Source organism: Globicephala melas, chromosome 18 (genome assembly GCF_963455315.2).
Source record: "Globicephala melas chromosome 18, mGloMel1.2, whole genome shotgun sequence".
In the NCBI taxonomy this organism is placed as follows: Eukaryota; Metazoa; Chordata; class Mammalia; order Artiodactyla; family Delphinidae; genus Globicephala; species Globicephala melas.
Window position 1 is genome coordinate 62,802,647 of NC_083331.1, and position 13,222 is coordinate 62,815,868.

At 39.1% G+C, this 13,222-nt stretch overlaps 1 protein-coding gene across 2 annotated transcripts in view; it reads left to right on the plus strand.

Moving 5' to 3' along the window:
* Window positions 1–13,222, plus strand: part of GPC6 (glypican 6) — a 1,087,352-nt gene that overhangs the window by 159,647 nt on the left and 914,483 nt on the right. The gene's annotated exons all lie outside the window — the stretch shown is intronic.

The following is a 13,222-nucleotide window of genomic DNA, read 5'->3' on the forward strand; positions in this document are numbered from 1 at the left end:
GTGCAGGAAGAGGTTGGTTCCTGGTAGTAACTGAAAGAAGACCAACCACAACACAGCTCATCTCCCTCCCTGCTCTTTTTCTTCATAGCACTATTCCATGTCTAACTCAAGATAAATAGAATTTATTTATCTTTTATTTTTACTATCTTTTCCCATAGAATTTAAGCATTATGAGGGCAGAGATATTTCTCTGTTTAGTGTGTGTGTGTTTTATACTTTTACTGCTGTATCTCTGGTATGTAGAATAGCACCTGGCAAACAGTAGGTGCCCAATATTGTTCAAATCCAGGGGAACTGGCCCACAGTGAGTCCAGTGAGCCAGAGAGAAAAGGGCATACGGTGGCAACGGAAGAGGGTGGAGTCTGGTTACGTGGGGTCACTTCAGGCCGTGCTCTGGATTTAGGATTTTATCCAAAGTGCAGTAGAAAACATTGCATTAAATGTGGAATGTGATGTCAATTACCATTTTTTCCTTATTTTTTCCCCATTTTTACCACAATTTCTCTTCGTAAATTATGTTAGGTTGCAGTTAAAAAAAGCAATATTATTTCAAATGCTAGCATTTACTCTCTAACACAGTGGATTAGAACCCAGAGAGAGAGCGGTTAGAAAGGTTCTACTGTGAATCTCTATGTGTGTGGGGAAGAGCTGCAGAGAAATCAAGTTCTGGGTAATATTTTTGCCTCTTTTTCAATGAATGGCCTTTTTTTTTAATGAAAGGCATGCCATTATGAGCTTTCAAAAAGCACTGGTGAGTTTACTGTGTGTGTGTATTTGAAATGATTATGTGGTTCTAGTTATTTATTTATATACCTGCCCTTGGGTTAATACCCATTGACAAGAAACACTAGTCAAATAGAACAGTTTGTACCCTTATTTTGCACATGAATAAATTTACAATAAGGATGTGGGAAGGAAACTAGCATCTGAGCATCTACCGTGTATCTGCGTATTTTGCGTATTCATCTCATTTAATCCTCACAAAAACCTTTGAGAAAGGGGCATTATTTCCCTTACTCAGACGAGATGATGAATCCCACACAGATTAACAAACACGTCCAGTCCCACCAGACAAGTGAAAGGAAGAGTCTGGATGCAAGGCCAGGTGTTCCTAAAATCCATGATCATAGTCGTTACATCTTCCAGCTTCTAGGGAATTTCAACCACTTGCTGGAATAGCAGTGCTAATCTGTAGTGCAAGTATGTCTGAAACCTGGGTCTTCTGACTCCTGAGCCATATCTGCTCTTTTCCACTGTAAGAGGATGCATTGGCTACCTCTTCTAATTAATTCTCCAAGTGCCCAGCCAACTTCACAAGCACCACTGCAAAGCACGAGGGAGCACCCAAAAGAGACATCGAGTGTGTTGAGCTCTCCAGTCCAGTTGTGCGGTGTGACCTTTCACCTTATTCTTAAAGACTGATTTTTTAATCTGTGAAAGGAGGGCCCTGGATGAGATATTCTCTGGGCTCCCTTTTATTGCTAGTCTTCAATGAAATACAAAGTTAATTGCATTTGATGCACAAAATGTATTAGGTCTGGGAAACCTCAGAGAAACTGGGCAGCCAAGCGGGTCTGAATTCAGGGCTATTTTCTCAGCATCACACTCTCCTGACTGTAGCCATCATGGGCCTGATTTCCATCTGGAAAGCTCTACATATCTAGAGCATGGTATTGTCTAGTGGTCAATTAAAGTGCATGCAAAATGAGTCCTCCTCTGGATCTTTCTTGGGGGTCCCATGAAATTTACTCTATAAGAAGTAAATTGAAGCTTACTTATTGGACTCATTTTCCAACAAAAAAGAAATACAGAACTTGCTCGCTTCCTACCCTGTGGCTTCCCAGATGATCTGACTGGGCTTTGGAAATTGTATACTTAGGAATATATGTATCTTAAAAAATAAGCAATTGCTTTGAGATAATGTTTTTTCAAGGCATTTGGAGCCTTCTTTGATTTAGCTTAATCATGTTAATTGTTCTTTCTCTGTCTCTAAAGTCTGTCCTTTTCTGAGCTATATAGTTAACATGAGCTTTTCAGTTGAGAACAAATGTACGTTTAAAAACTTTCCCTTTTATTAAATAGACTTTTGTCTAAATATACCTTTCTTATTAGAGATTTTGATACGTTATAGAATAAAAATGCTTTTTGTCCCCATGGAATCATTTAGATGTTATGAAGTCATATTTGGGTGTGGTGGGAGAGAAGCATTTTTGGGGGCGGTGGCTGTGATTTCTCTTGTGAGCCAAGAGACAGGATTATTCCTGTTACCTCAAATGACAGCCTTGTGGTTCTAGACCGTCTCCATTTAGGCTTTTCTGCCCCTTTATGACAATTAAGTTTTATTTTTGTTTTTGAATATTATTAACCTTAACAGACAGTAAAAAAAAAAAAATGAAGACAAGTTCTGGGGTTTGATATATTTTGGGGGAGGGTTAGGAGGGGCAGAGGGTCTGAGAGAAGAAAGCAAGCAAAAGTTCAGCCATCAAGAAGGACTTACAGGGCTTCCCTGGTGGCGCAGTGGTTGAGAGTCTGCCTGCCGATGCAGGGGACACGGGTTCGTGTCCTGGTCCGGCAGGATCCCACATGCCGTGGAGCGGCTGGGCCCGTGAGCCATGGCCGCTGAGCCTGCGCGTCTGGAGCCTGTGCTCCGCGGCGGGAGAGGCCACAACAGTGAGAGGCCCACGTACCGTAAGTACATTTACAGTAAAAAGCACAGTAAATTAAAGGAAATAAAAAAAAAAAAAGAAGGACTTACAATGTAGGAAGACTGAGGCCACGTCTCAGAAAAATCTGGATTAAGCTTTAACCCATTGTAATGGTCGTCATCAGAAAAAGTGTTCATTCTTCCCACTTTTCTAATTCCCTGCATTGGTATAAGGTACGTTGTTCCTATTAATTTTTAAAATTAAATAACTTTAGAAGAGGCTCATTGAAAATAGAAATCAGCATTTTACTATCTTTTGTGTAGAAAGGCAGATTTTGGGTAGATTGCATGTTTCATTGGCTTCCTTAATCACGTTTTTTAATCAGCCCGATTTTCTGCTGGGCATATTTGTGATCACTACAGTGATTAGTCATTTGCAGGAAAAATTTGGGGATTCACTAATATCTTTTGTCAGATATCTTTCTGATGGAGGTAATACAACTCCTCTTCCTTATGAAACTTTTCTATATGATAACAAAATTGGGTTCAGAATTGATTAGATTGCTGAAATTCAATAACTGTAATTATTAATTCATTTATTAATTTTTAACCGCAGTAACATTTCTGACAGTCTTGGTTTCTTAAAAAAATTCAATTGCATAGAAGATATAAAGCCCATTCTTGTTAATCACCTCATTTATTGAATACTTAAAGAAGAGAATAGCAAGACAAAGATGAAGCATAGGAAGTTCTTTAATGACAGGTGAAAATTAATGAATACTGAGAGAAGCCAGTGCTTCCACTTGATTTTTAGTGCGGGTATGAAGCAAATAAGCAAAAAAGAGAACCTAGCCAGAGATGCACCTCAGTGTTTCCTATGTCCTGTCCGTACATGTTCCAAGCTTCTTTTTTTCCAAAACCCAGTGTGTGTCTCTATCTCCTGGCATGTGCCATTTTAATTGGGGAAGCTGAGATATCGAGCTGAGCCGAGGCACCGTCAGGGTGAACACAAGGTATGGGGATCAAAAATGAATCAGGGCTTCTCTGGTGGCGCAGTGGTTGAGAGTCCGCCTGCAGATGCAGGGGACGTGGGTTCGTGCCCCGGTCTGCGAAGATCCCACATGCTGCAGAGCCGCTGGGCCCGTGAGCCATGGCCGCTGAGCCTGTGCGTCCGGAGCCTCTGCTCCGCAACGGGAGAGGCCACAACAGTGAGAGGCCCCCGTACCGCAAAAAAAAAAAAAAAAAAAAAAAAGGATCAGATCCAGCTGTGTTCTGAGGAAGTTGCAATACCAGAGTTTGCCACTAGCTTGCTTATGATATTAGACAAATCATTTCAGAGCTGGGTCCTTGGTTCTCTCATCTTCACGATGAAAGGTTTGGACCAGTATTTTCCAAGGTTCTTTCTAGACAGAGCATTCTCAGTTTCTACTGTACTCCCTTTCTTTTTATCCTCTTGGCCGTGAAATCTGTGTGTGGGTTCCCTTGAATAGAACTGAGAGTGCCAATCTAAGACTAGCCTGGAATCTTCCACCGAAAGGCTCCTTAATCTTAATAGGAAGAACCCTTTTGCTTCATAGGTGAGTAAGCTGATGACTGACAGAGTTAAGGGAGATATTGACCAGGGTCAAAAAATAGAGGCTTGTTATGTAAGTTATCTACTGCTATGAAACTTAGTGCCTTTTGAAAGGTCACAGATTTACTATCTCCAGCAATGCTGTTGGACTGGCTTCTTTATATGCAGCCCCAAGCTCAGAGTTCTAAGAAGGTGAAGACCTAAGTTGCAAAGATTTTGAAGCTTAGGTTCTGGGATTTGAATAGCGTCACTTCTCCTACATTCTACTGGTCAAAAGTCAAAGGACATCCCAACTTTAAGGCTTGGGGAAATAGAGTTCATCTCTTGTTGGGAGGGGTGGCAAAGAATTTGTGGCCATATTTAATCTACCACACATACACTATCATTTCTTCCTCCAAGATCTGTGCCACACGACTAGTTAAGGCGCTTTTTTGGCCAAGTCATTATGCAGGCTTAAAATCCTTTTTAACACAGTGCTCCAGGCAGCCAGAACAAATCAATCATAACTGCCACAAGAAATGAAATGTATCTGCCATCTGGACTCTGCAGTGAGCTGTTGATGGGGTCTGGATGGGAAATTCAGAATTCCTGGCTTTCAGTGCAGGGTGTTTCTTTCTCCATCACTCTGTTTCCTCACTTTTGGTCAGTTCTTTCACATTTCTCAGGTTATATTTAAAAAGTTACTTGTTTCTATCACTAAATTTTCTAAAAATGTGCATCCTTTGAGGTTTTGAACAATCCCATCATGTGTTATGTGTTTCTGAGATAGATTACGGCATAAACCACTGTTTTAAGTGTTATCAGTTTGGATACCACCTTAACCAATGATAAAACTTGGGTCAATTCAAATGGTGACATCTGGATCAATAATGCAAAAATAGGGTATTATATGACTCTTGATGTGATACGATGAGAAAGTTACATCTGAGACCCCTGAGCATTCTTGCCAAATCTAGTAATTAAGAAGCAGTCAGACAAATACAGATCATGAGATATTTCACAAAAGGGCTAGGCTAGTCTGAAATATTAAACAGGTGTCAATTTCATGAAAGATTTCCCTCCCCCACAAAAAAAAATAGGTGAAGGATTGTGCTAGATTAGTCAATGAAAGAGATATGTAAAAATTGCAATTCATGATTCTATACTCCATTTGATTTTAAAAAGTTCTAAAAGATCTTATTGGGACAACTGAGGACTACATATTAGATAGTTTTTTTTTTCAGTACACGGGCCTCTCACTGTTGTGGCCTCTCTCGTTGTGGAGCACAGGCTCCAGACGTGCAGGCTCAGCGGCCATGGCTCAAGGGCCCAGCCACTCCAAGGCATGTGGGATCTTCCCAGAGCGGGGCACGAACCCGTGTCCCCTGCATCGGCAGGCAGACTCTCAACCCCTGCGCCACCAGGGAAGCCCTAGATAGTATTATTGTATCAATGTTACATTTTTTGTATGTTATAAATAGTTCAGCAGTTATGTAGGAGAACATCCTTATTGCTAAAGGAAAAGGATGATATATTTAGAGGGGAAGACTCAAGATATTTGCAGCTTATTTTCAAATGGGTCAACAAAAAATGAATATAATATATATACATGTATATACACAGTGTATATATGCATATACATATATATATATATTTATTTAGCATTGAAGGAGAGAGAAAGCAAACATGGCAAAAATATTAATTGACAAATCTAGGTGATAGGTCCATATATCTTCATTGTACTTTTAACTTTTTTTTAAGGTTAGAACATTTTTAAATTAAAAAGTTAGGGGGAAAGTCACCAACTTGTATTTTGTGGTTGAGACCATGCCTGACTTTGAGCTATTATGATAAAGTATCCAGTGCCAACTATATGATTAAATTCTAAGGAATTCAATTGCAAAATGCTGCATTTCTAAAAAGGCACATTTTCTTTACTTATAGACATATGCAAGGAGAAAAATCTCAGTACAGGCAGTTGTTTGAATATGGTAATTGATAGAAAAAGTTAACGAAGTAGAAAACTGTAATGTGTCATAATAAAAGATGTTGAGATTTGTCTATATGTTATGTGGGCATTATGGTTCACAGAGTTATATATTATGCCAGAAGCCCAAGGCTTTCATTTCACTCAGTTCCATGTATCCAGTTAATTCTAGACAAGGGTTTCATTTCATTCTGCTCATGTTCTGTGGATGACTTTGAACAAGTCATTTTAACTTGTGTGGAACTTGGTCATCCTATAAAATGAAGAAGCGAATGCTGGTTTACACTCTGGGTTAATTACCTATCTGCAAAATTTGGTAAACAGCTTTTCCTATCTAAATGTTCAGTCTTAGAAACACATTGAGTATTGCTGTGCTGAGGAGCTAAGGTAGTATTTACTGATTCTGCACCTGTTTAGAGGTTGTTCTTACTGGATCCTGTGCAAGGTTTTATCCTGTCTGTAAGTTACTATACTAAGAGAAAGCTACCTGTGTTTTGACAACTCTGTTTTCCTGCACAACTCTTAATTTTTTCTCATGCTCTAGAAGTGTAGGTGGTTGAAAGCCTATGAAATAATTAGCCACTCTAAACTGTGTTTCACAATATATGAAAATCCAGCTCCTTTGAGAGAAGGCTGAGTCTTCTGTAGACAGAGTAGAAGAGGGAAGACACGATCTGGGTGTAACAGGTTTGGGAAGGCTTTGGATGGATGAAGGCGATCTGAGAAAAGAAGTCTGGTATGCATGTTCGTTATGTGCACAGACATTGTAGGGGGAACTCCTGTGCTGAAACTAAGGAGATATAATTGGAGTCCTATCTGCTGGAGGAAACTGAGAAGTATTGTTGGATAGGTGCAGTGAAAGCAGTGCAAAACTCAATTGGAGTTAACATGTAGTAGGCAACAGGAGACAACAAAGGTTGCTGAATAGGGGATTGATGGGGGCAGGAGTAAATCTGAAACTAAGTAATGCATGACAACATTATGCAGAGAAAGACCAGCAAAGATCTTTCCCTTAGAAGTTTTGGGTGAGGATGAGTATTCAGCTGTGACATACAGGCTCTAGCAAGGCACCATTAAGGGAGTATAAAAGAAAGAGTAAGGTTCTATGGAGGTAGGAGGTAAGGAGAGTTGTGATTGATTAGTGATGTCTGCAAAGGGCAACGGTGGCCCCATAGAAGAACACAAGTCATGTATTTGCTGATCCTGAACTAGAGGGAAGAATAAACCCAAAATTCCAACCTATGTGATGAAAAGAATAATTGGGAGCTGGGTTGGGAGAAAGTTGATGATTTAGTTTCAGTTATACTTCTATTCAAGGACAGCACATTATGTACATTTGAGGTCACTGTCACTAGTTCCTGCCGTGGACTTTGTTGCATTTACTAGACAGTGTTCCGAGTAGAGAGTGTGTAGGTGCTGGAACTCCTATGGAGGTCAAGTGAATAAACAAGTTTGCTCTATTAAGCTGCTTATTTGTACACACACATATTTTCTTGTAATGATCACTCAGTTCCGTGTATCTAGTTAATTCAGGCATCATTTTGGTGTACAGTCACCATACAGTACTGTCAGCCATCTGGCAGCTGCATTACTCCACTCATTAGTGATTAAGAAGGACAAAGAATATAGCGTTCTTATTTAATCCAAAATACTCTTTCAGGAATTATAAACAATAATCATTGAAACTTGATAGTCATAGCAGGGAGGAAACAGTACTTAATTTTAAGATGCTGTGATTGGCACTTGTACCTGGGACCTAGTTCTGCTTCCATCTTTAACTTATAAGCTCTGTGCCTTGGAATCACACTTCCTTGTGCTGGGCCTTGGTTTCTAAGCTGAAAAAAAGAAGGTGTTGTGTAAACTAAGCATGGTGAGGATGTGCTGCCTCTCTTTTATCCTGCATCCCTGGCAAATAGGGTCCTCTTTGCCTCTGATCTTGGATGAGGTGTCAGAGCCATTTCAGTACTTGGCACCAGTTGGCTTGTGACCTGGAAGTTTTTGTTGTCCATGGGATAGTGAATCCCAAAAGAAAAATAATTAACAAAATAGCCATGACAAATATTTGTTGAGCTTTTTTTTCTTGCGGTACGCGGGCCTCTCACTGTTGTGGCCTCTCCCGCTGCGGAGCACAGGCTCCGGACGTGCAGGCTCAGCAGCCATGGCTCACGGGCCCAGCCGCTCCGCGGCATGTGGGATCTTCCCGGACCAGGGCACGAACCCGTGTCCCCTGCATCGGCAGGCGGACTCTCAACCACTGTGCCACCAGGGAAGCCCTGTTGAGCTTTTATATGTGTTGGGTCCTATGCTAAGCACTTTACATGTAATATGTTAAGATTTACATAAACTTGTATGTGTTTTCAGTTAAGGAGGATGGTTAAACGCAAGTGGAATTTCAGGCTCAAACTATGGGATAGAGTATTGAAATTAGTTGGAATAATTTAAGAAAATGGCCAGAAGTGTAAAGTTAAGAAAAAATAAGACTCACTTTTTCATTTCTAAAACCTAGCCTTGTAGAACATCGCTGATTAGTGTTTGACCCAGGAAATTAATGATTGGGTGAATGAACAAAATTGTGAGGCAAGGATTGTCCTCAGCTTGGATCCAGCCTCTTTCCTTACTGTTGGATTGAAATCTGCTGACCTGTGAATAATTTTATTCTATAGCATTCAGTTGATTCTCTCCACTAGGAACTTTCAATTCCTAAAATAAGGCCTGATTGATGATTCATAGGTTGCATTCTTCTAATAAAAAACCATCAACTATAGACTGTACTTCTTTCAACTGCTATATAAGAAGAGGTTTTAGAAAGTACTTCCATCAGTATATTCATTTATTATCACTAAGCAATAAATCCCAAATTCATTATCTTTCTTCCTTAGAGCTAAGGTTTTGAGTGTCCATCAAGTGAAAGGGCAGCTGGTAAAGCTTTTATAAGTTAATGGCATGATCATGGGTCCTAATAGGAATATCATGCCTACATTAGGACTGTACCCTGCCTTAAAGAATATAGGCCAATTATTTAAATAAGTTATACATAGTTTCACCTGTTAATACTTCGAAAAGAAATTCAGCTGAGGACAGCATTAGTGAATTCTGACAGTTGGGATACAAATTTATTATGACAAGTCAATTTTCCTTTTAGGACTGTTGTAAAATAAATGGACCTACCCAGCGTATTAAATTAATGGATTTAATTTTTCATCTGAAGGAAGAGAAAAAAAACAGCTTAGGAAATGCTACCCTAGAACTCCAGGACATTCACTGAATTTCCGGCTCATAATATAGCTTCTAAAATGCAATTATAACTTTCATCTTAAACTTTATCCAGTGACAGATCTCTCTGGAGTGACTGTCACTGGATTCTTTCCTTAGAGAGCATCTCTTTTCTCAGGGAAGATGATACTCAGCAGCCTCCAAAATAGTTCTAGCCAAAATTAAACTATGGAAATTTGATTCAACCCAGATTTTCAGTGATTGCATCCATATATATCAATAGCATCTCCTGCCCTTTAGACTCGACCAGCTTCTCGTGTTTCCTGTATGACATAAGCACCTGTCTGCCACAAATACACGTTGCCGCCTTCTGTCCTATGGCTCTCCATACCAGATATGAAGATATTACATATTTAGCTAAGGTTCTTCCCAGCAGACTGTCTAAGCCCAAAGTTGACTACCATTTCTTGATACTTGAGCTGTAGCTGAGATTAATCCAGCTGCTAATATGGTCCTACCTTTGTTAGAGCCTCGTCATAAGACACGAAGCCTGCTGGGGATAAGGAGGTACTGGGTGTCTATTGATGACCTGTTTCCCTCCTCATTGCCTGCACTGTCAAGCCAATGTCCCACACAGTGTGGATGCAAGGATTACTATGACAGTGTCTGTCCACATCCATTTATTCCCAGCACCCAAGGCAGACTCTACGGCTGCACTGCATGTCAGTTTGATTATCTTAGTGGCTGGAGACATGGAGCAGAGAGTGAAATTTTTCAAACGCTGATTGAGAAAGACCCGCTTAGTGCAGTCAGACAGACGTGGGCGGATAAGAGGTTCCCAGATAGTGGAAGCACAGCATACTCGGTGATTATTACTATTATTATTATTCTTCTCTAATCTGTGTGATTTCCTAGGCACATTCCTAAAACTTCATTATTTAATAGAGTTCTACACGGGAAATAAAAAAGTGGACAGCTCTGTCTTGCCTCTGTAGTAAAGAATTGTTGACAAAGCTTCTATCCACCCATGTAACTGAAAAGGCACTGCATTCTTTTCTCCATTATTCAGGCATGACCAGATGGCAAAAACCTGCACCAACCACTTTAATGTCTCGATAGACTCCTTATGTGGAGAGTAAAGATGGACATCATAAGTGGGTAGAACTTAATTTTAGAAGGGGACTGGGTGGCTACTAGCATCAGCTTCATTTTCCATGTGATGCTTGGCTCAGTGGCATTTTCAGTACCCAGTTGAAAGTTGTAGAGCCATCATCTTTCCAAACTAATCATAATTTCCAGTTTTTTTTAATAACTATCAAAGGTACCACTTAAGCAATCTTTCATAAACAGTGCCAGATCATTAATTAATGCATTTCTGGCTCATAAAGTAGAAACAAATTTCCCCCAGAAGAAATGTGTTTTTTAAACAAAATCGAGCATCGTATATATAATAAAGCAAAACCCAGCAGGAAGGGTTGGCTAGTAGAGTGACAGCACCAATTAGGTCCTAAATTATTGATTTATTATGTGTGAGTCTGAGTGCCACTTTTAACCCTCTTTCCGTATATCTACAATGAGTAACAAACCAATGCTTGGAAAATAAGCACAAGGTCGTTTTATAAATTATATCTGGAAACCTGCCTAGATCCTGTAATAGCTGGTTCCTTCATTTCTATATTGATATAAGCATGGAACTGACTCGTGTGGGGATGGGTGGCAGATGTTAGGTTGTTTATTAGAGAAAAAGAAAAGAAAATATGATTATCAGTGATAAAATAAATCCAAGTTTTGTTGTTCTGGCTTTTTTAAGGAAAAAATTATTGACACAGGAAAACATGAGGTACTGGATTTGTTTAATGAGCTCTATGAAGAAAAACATTGGTTTTTCTTTACGTTTGGGGTTATCCTAGCACATGTTAAACCTCAAATGCTTATTTTACATTACAAAGAGATCTTTAATGAATATCTCGTAGCAGTGAGCGTTGCAGGGCTTAATAATCAATATCTCTACAATGGAGTGTGTGTTAATTCTATTTAAGTAAATGACTATGTGTGACCATCTGAGTGAACCAGTTACACTAGCACTTTTTAAAGTACTGGCTGTGTACCCAGCGCTGTGTGTAGCTGAGATATGAATCAACAGGCAAACCAGGTTAATGATCCTTCTATGCCATTTCATTGCAGATGTAGTGAATATATAAGGTTTGGCCTGATGTAGTGAATATATAAGGTTTGGCCAGATGTAGTGAATATACAAGGTTTGGCCTGTCATAGAAATTAATAGACATTTACTTAACTTTTATCTCCTAGTTCTTTTGTGAAATAGGGCTTTTTACCTGAAGAGAGAAGTGTAAAACTGGGAAATTAATGGACTTTATGCTGTTCTTAATTAATGCAACCATGTCATATATTTTGAGGAAACACTATGATTTTAATATTTGTGGATGAATGCAGGATAATTTTACTCATTTTCAAGAATGTAGACTATAGCTAAATTGATAGGGTATTCTTTTCAGAATCTTTTCCTTCATTCTCATTTTGCCCCTTCAACTCACTGCTTGAATTTTTTCAAAATAAAATTTGTTTAGAAATAATAAAAAGTTGCTCTACTTTGAATAACTCTGTACTTAAATGAAAGGAAAAAATTCTTCTTTTCATATTTTTCAAATATCTTCCTCCAAAAACATGTATGGTAAAAATCAAATTAGTTTGGATTTCATTATTTTAGAATTTGTTTTATTTCACTTATCTTTATTGTGACACAAAATAATTTGCTGGAAAAAAATGCTGATGTTGGAAATTTCCCATGAAAAAGAATAAACCTTCTCTCTCTGGCACCTCCCATCCCCATTAAATTAAAGGTTGATCAGGGGCCATGTATCTCTTCCTATGCTGATTATAAACCATTCCTTCCTGGAGAGGGGGGAGCGGGGCGGGACTAGTGATTGGTTACTTGGTTTAGGTGACCACATCAAGCATGTAATTCTGCTCCTTGTGTCTTCTGTTTTTCCTATCTAGGTTGTTCACAGTGCTTTCAATTTCCCAAAGTCTACTCATCTGCCATTACCAGATAAGATCCTTCAGTCTCTGTGAATTCTCCCAGTTGTCCCTCCTAAGGCAATCTAGTAGTCTACCATCACAGACTCTGAGCTCTGCATTCATGTTCTGGCTCCGCTATCTGCGATGTGATCTTGGCAAAATGTGCTTCACTGTTCTCTTGTGTACAGCGAGGGTCATAATAACTGTACTCGTTTCGTGGAATTGTTCTGATGATTATGGAGGCTAATGCATTTAAAGAGCTAAGTCTGGTTCCTGGCACATAGGATATTTATCAATGTATACACTGTTCATATGTATACCAACTATATCAACTTATAAGCATGGTTTATATTCTAAACTTTCTTGCTTCTTCATGGTATAAATAAGCACCCTCCATAATTGTCTAAAACATCCATTTTAGTGATTGCATAGTACTCATTTGTATGTCAGACCCTCATTTTTTTTTATTGTGTTTTACTTTAAAAATAAAGGTTTAACGGTATAATTGTCATTGCATAGTTAAATGCTTGTGCAAATCTAAGATTGCTTTGCTATGATTAATTTCCAGGAGAGGAGTTACTAGGTCAAAAAGTATGAATATTTTTAATGGTTTTGAATCAGATTCCAGTTTGCCTTTACAGAACATCACTCTTTCCAGCACTGAGTATTATTGAAAAAACAAAACACAACTGAGTAAATGTGAAAGATCTTGTTGACTGTATTCAACGATTCATGTATCCAGTCCAGCAGATAGAGAGTAGATGGTTTGGAGATGTGGGTCTGAACA